The sequence below is a fragment of the Tamandua tetradactyla genome, chromosome 8, assembly GCF_023851605.1.
Source record: "Tamandua tetradactyla isolate mTamTet1 chromosome 8, mTamTet1.pri, whole genome shotgun sequence".
NCBI lineage: Eukaryota > Metazoa > Chordata > Mammalia > Pilosa > Myrmecophagidae > Tamandua > Tamandua tetradactyla.
Genome location: NC_135334.1, coordinates 40,853,076 through 40,859,777, shown reverse-complemented (window position 1 = coordinate 40,859,777; position 6,702 = coordinate 40,853,076).

Sequence of the window (6,702 nt, the reverse complement as noted above, 5' to 3'; positions counted from 1 at the left end):
TGATGGGAAGACTAGATAAATATTATCCTTAGGAAGAAGCACCAAAGAAAGGTCACTGACTGATCCTTAGAGGTATGTTCATATATCCAAATGAGAACACAATGAGGCATGGCAATCTTAGAAGATGGGGAAAAGCAGATAACAGAGTGAGGATGAGCTGTTTAATGCAGTGACTATCGCTGTTCATATGGAGAATTCCATTTTAATACAAAACAAGTGTGAAGCAGCTCAGCGATCCTTTCCTTCAAGCGCTCTAAGCAGTCTTCTTGGATTAAGTATAAATGTATCTGTAGGCTTACCCATAATGAAAACCTTGTAAATAATGATAACCCGTTATCAAACTGACCTGTTGGACCTTTACTTCGGCACACCAATTTCCCTAAGACTAACCGCCCATCCCGACTCTCTCCTAGGCTTTGTCTTGTGAGAGCTCTTCTGCCTCACCCGAAATGGTTAAGGCCTCTCGCTGGGCCTTATCACCGCAGTCCTGGAGGCGTGGCAGATTGATTTGAGCAGGAAATTGAAGGGGCTCACTTTATAACATTTTATAAACTTTTGTTATACAAGTGTAAACAACAAAACAGTATTTTGCAATAAACAGCATTTTTAGAGGAACAAAACAAAAACTAACATGAGTTGCACCCAACCAGTAGGAAGGCAAAGGAACTACTTTTCTCGATGGCCCTAAAAAGGTTTAAATTAACGTCAAAGACTGGAGTCCTGTCACAAAACAGAGATGCATTCCAGTCCCTACATGTTTATATCTTCCTGTGGCCATAGTTCCTCCCCCACCCCATCCCCCTCCGTCCCTACTCTGGCCCCCCTCTGCCCCATCCCCGGAGCTGGAAGCCTTCCAGAAACAAAAGACAGTGAGGTTTAACCCTTTCCTTTCCCTAGGCCCTTTTAGCTGCCGCAAGCTGCCGCTGTGCTTTACTTGGCCAAAGTTAATATGCAAATAATAATAGCGCTCATTTGTTCAGCACATATTATAGCCCAGACCCTGGGCTAAGCACATACATACATTTCCTCAATTAATTCTTCTAACAACCCCAAATAGATGAGAAAACTGAGCCTTAGAGAAGGTAACTTGCACAAAATCACACAATTAGTAAGTGCAGGGTCAAGAGTAAAGAACAGGATGCTCCTTTTATCTACGTTATCAATAGATGAGTAAAACATATGGAATAAAAATAAATAATAGGGGGAACAAATGTTAAAATAAATTTAGATTGAAATGCTAGTGATCAATGAAAGGGAGGGGTAAGGGGTAGGGTATGTATGAATATTTTTCTGTTTTCTTTTTATTTCTTTTTCTGAATTGATGAAATGATCATGATGATGAATATGCAATCATGTGATGATATTGTGAATTACTGATTATATATGTAGAACGGAATGATCAAAAGTTGAGAATGTTAAAAAAAATAAAAATGAAAAAACAAACAACCAAAAAAGAAGTTAAGGCTTAAATGTTAAAAGGGAAAATGTTAGATTTGTATATATGGTAACATAATACAATTTTAAAACAAAATCCATGGAACTACAGGAAACAAACAGTGAACCCTAAGTTAAACCGTGGACTTTTATTAACAATACAATTATAAAAATGTTCTATCATCAATTGTAAGAAATGTTCCTTAGCAATGCAAGGTGTTGGTGAGGGATGATAGATGGGAATCCCGTATCTTATGAATGATTGTTTCATAAACCTACAACTTCTCTAATAAAAGGAAACAAACAAACAAAAAAGGGTAAAGAACAGACCTGCTTGACAATAAAATCTATGTTTTAACCACACTTCAAAATCACCTATAAATTAAATTTATAGAATGTTATCCTTAAAATAGCATTCTTAATCCTTAAAACTGCAAATTGTTTTAAATATATCTAGGCAGCGAATGTGGCTAAAGTTAATGCTTAAAACAAAAATGTAACTCATCAACCTAGTTCAATCATTTGTATTTTTAAATATAAATATGTAATATCTACCAGTAAAATTGGAATCAGTGATTCATTCACTCAGTTTTTTTTTTAATCCCTCCGTGTGCGCCAGCCACTAAGAATACAACGTTGTCCATATCTGATCTTTTGCAGTTTATTGGCTAGTGAAGGAGATAAACATTAAATAAATAAGCACACAAATAGATAAGACTTGCAAATTGTCATGAGTGCTGTAAGGGACAAATACTGTGCAATGAGAGAATAACCAGGAAACTAATATTGATTGAGGAAGGGGAGAATGTAGGGGAAAGGGAGGGTCAGGGAGATCCCGCTGATGGAAATGACTCCTTACCTTGAAACTTGAAGGATGTAGAAGACAGTTAGGCTAAGAGTGAGGGAGAGAGGTATTCCAAACAGAGGGCAGACCCGGTGCCAAGGCCTTGGGCAAGAAAATTGCTGGGCATGTCCACAAGCTTCCAGACAATGAGCCTTGAGTAGGTGTCAGGGAAAAGAGAGAGGAAATGACGTTGGAGAGGAAGACAGTGTGGATCTTAAGGATTCTGGATTTTTCCTTAAACGCAGTAGAAAGCCATTGAAGGATTCTCAACAGTAAAGTTTCATAATCTGATGCATCCTTTTTTTGGAACTCAATCTGGTTGCTGTATACAAAATGGAAAAAAGAAGGGCAAGAGTGAAAGCGGGAAAACCAGTAAGGAAGTTTTACTTACTGTCATCTAGGAGTAAGATGAAGATGGTGGTAGCTTGGACTAAAGTGATAACAGTGAAACTTGGAGAGTAGTGGACAAATTTCATACACATTTAGAAGATTATAAAACTTACTGATAAATTTGATATGAGGAAGGATGGGGAGCGGTGGAACAAGGTTAGGTCAGAGATAACTCCCAGGTTTCTGAATTGAGCAACTGGGTGGATGGAGAGGTATACAAGAGCTTGAAAGAAGAGTATGGGGTGGTGGGAAAGAGAGGAGAACTGGTGGGTGCAATGGATGCGTGGTGTCCAGATCAGCACTTCTCATTTTACTGTGTACCTGAGGGATCTTGTTAAATGCAAATTCTGATTCAGTAGGTTTGGGGTGGGATCAGAGATTCTGCATGTCCACAACTTCCAGATGATGTCAATGTGCTTGTCCGTGGACCACATTTTGAGTAGCAGAGCTCTTCTATACATGTAGGATTGCAAACTTTTTTTGCCAAATAAGAAAATTTTAATTTAATCGCCATGATTTCATAAAGGAAACTATATTTTAATTACCAAAAGAGAGCATAACTTAAAAACTGAATAGATTTAATTCCGTGAAAAATGTATATCACCCTTGTTTTTCTCACTTGGGCACAGATGAAGTGAAAATTTTATCATACACTGACTTTGAATAGCAGCTGATCTAGTCAGAACTTCTTATGAATGACCAACAAGTTTTAAATTTCAACTGGTTGTAGTCATGGTCACTCTTTCACTCCTCTATTAAAGACAAAATTCTACCTAGTATTTGTCCATGGCTTCTAAGTATGTCTTTTTCAAATCATTAAATTCCTAGACAATTTACACCTAGCAGAATCACAAAAAGAAATTAAGTGCTGGTTTGGCTTTAGCATAAGTTGAGGTAATAATATAAAGGCCTGCATCTACACGTCATTGAAATTTTTTTATCGTAACTTACTTCAGGTCAGATATATGTGTATTCTAGGTTATCTGATAAAAACAGTAGCTTGGTAGTTTTAAACAGTGACTAGAGGGCAAGTGTGGTCAGTGAGAATAGGAGTATTGAATTTTAGAAAAATGAGAAGAAACAAGTAGAGATTAAATACATGAAATAGCAAGGTGATGAATAGCGTTCAATAATTTCCAACAAATTTGTAAGGGCCTTGCAGGCAGGGTTAATATTTAATACATTATGAAATTCCCACAGGGAATTGTGCAAAATATCTACTAAAGGAATGTAAAACCTGAAAGAATAATAACAGCAAATGACGAAATATTGGAACAATAATGATGTTTCACTTGATATTTTACAGTTAAATGAAGTGAACGAAGTCAGCAGTAATAATTAAATCTTTTATCTTGTAGTGACAATGAGGCAGTGAGGGCGGGTATTATTGTCTATGTTACGTAAGGATGGAAAACTGAGGTTCATAGAAATTACGTAATGAAAAAATCAGAAAAAACTCATGGAAAGAAAACAATCATTTCCAACCCAATTGGTAGCTAGAGGATAGACACAAATTGAGATATATCAAGTCAAATTTTATTTCCTGTGTACACAAAGCATATTAATATACTGATATTCTGTTCTTAGAAGCTAATTTGATAGTGAAAAGGGTGGGGTTGGGGATTGGGGGTGGTAATTACTCACAATAAGAATATGTCCCTTTATAGCAGAAGGGTTGCAAGTAGGACCACCTAAAGTCAAGGATCATTTTTTCTTTTTTTTTTTTCCCATGGGCAGGCACCGGTAATCAAAACCAGGTGTTTTTTTTTTCCCATGGGCAGGCGAGAACTCTGCCTGCTGAGCCACCGTGGCCCAACCCAAGGGTTGCTTTTATTAACATATTTATCAGGATGCTTGCGGCATACAAAACTAAAAACAAAAAACAAAACTGGCTTTAACAGTAAGCAAATGTAATAGTACATATATTACACTATTATAACAGCAAATCCAGTGCTGTGGTCTGCGTGCCAGTATTAAACTATTGTCTCTCAGCTCCAAATTCATACTTCTGTACTCTATTGTGGTGCTGGGGGTAGGGCTCAGCAAATTACCCTTTTTCTTTAAAAATCGCCTTTCTTTTTGGTTTAAAAAAAACAGTGGGCCCTCGAGGGAGATTGGTTCCAGCCTCCAATTTCTTTCAGCCCTCCCAGAGTACCGTTTAGAGATAGCAGCAGCAGGCATGCTGTGGCCCATCCCTCAGAAGCCAAAGCCCTCATTCTAAAGGGCGTAATTCCCTCCTCAAAGATCAGAATCTCAGCCTACTCAGAGCTTCTAGATTCTGATAACTCGACCGCTTCCCTTTTTATCTCCAGTCCTAGATTATCTCTGAGCTATCCCAGTATTGCCCATTTGTTTTTCAGCCCTGTAACGCCCTTGTAACCATTCCTACATTAGGTTTTCTCTGTTGAAGTACCCACTGCAGTTTTTATTTTGCTAGTTGTGCTATTTGGGACAAATAAAAATATTTTCAGTCACTGGCAAATGTCCCCTGGGAAGCAAAATCAATCCCAGTTGAGAACCACTAATCTAATGAAAGATGTGAAGCGTCTTCCACCGAATACTACAAAACATTGCTGAGAGGAATTAAAGACCTAAGAAATGAAGAGTTATATTTGGTTATGGATTGGGAGACTCATTATTGTTATCACAATAATATTCCCTAAATTTATCAATAGATTCGATGCCATCCCAGTCAAATTTCCATTAGGTTTCTTTGGTGGAAAATGACAAGTTCAGTTTAAAAATTATAGAGAAATGCAAAAGACCTAGGATGGCACGGGCAATCTTGAAAGAAAAGCATAACGAAACTGGACAGCTTACACACCACTAGATATTGTCTTTTTATAAACATACAGTAGTTAAGACAGTGTGGCATTGGTGCAAGGAGAATCCAGTAGACAACTGGAACAGAATAGAGAGCTCAGAAACAGCCACCTAATTTATTTTTTAGAAAAAAGGTGCTACTGCAGTCCAGCGGATTATAAATGTTCTTACCAATAGAAAAACCATATGGAAAAATGAATTTTGAACCTATAAAAATTTTTTTGGAGATAGATCATGGACATTAATGTGAGAAATCTTCGTGGCTTTGTGCAAGGAAAAATTAAACATGACACCTAAAAGAGAAAATTAATGAATTGGAAACATTACAATTAAGACTTTCTGAGCATCAAAGTGACTAGTAAGCAACAGACAAAATTTGCAATATTTATTCTGACAAAGAACTCACAATCAGACTATCTAAAAATCTAAAAATAAGAGAAATGACAAACTCTCCTCCTAATGGGCAAAATATTTGATTAAGCAGGGCACCTAAGAAGATATTCAAACGGCCAATAGGCATATAAAAAGTTGTTCAATGAGAACACTAACTATCAAGGAAATGCAAATTTAAAATCACAATGGGAAATAAAGTCAACCCCACAAGAATGGCTAAAATTTAAAAAGAATGACTGTAACTATGTTTTGGCAAGAATGTAGAGTAATGGAAACTTCATATAGTGAGAGTTGGGGTGTAAACTGATCTGCTTTGGAGAATTTTTTGGCATACCAACACTAGACATAACTATTCCATATGACTGAACAATTTCAATCCTAGCTATATATCCAACAGAAATGAGTGCATAAATCCATTAAAAGACACGCACAAGAATCTTTATAATTGCTTTCATAATAGCTTTACACTGAAAACAAACAAACAAAAGACCAAAATGTTAAACTGTGGTTTAGTAATGTAATGAAATGCTAAACAACAATAAGGAAGAAAGATCTCTGTTGCTGCTGCTGGCTGAGGGACACTCAAGATCAGTTTTTGTTGATTAGGAAAAAGGAAAGGGAGTTAGCAAGTTGATTAGGGAAAAGGAAAGAGAACTATTACCCCCATTCCGAAACCGAGTTAAAATGAAGTAATAACAAAAACTATAGATTTAAAAGGTAATGTTCAGGGTGGTGCAACGGTGACCTGCCGAGCCAGAGACCCGGGTTCGATTCCTGGAGCCTGCCCATGCCAAAAAAGAAAAAAAAGTAATGTTCAG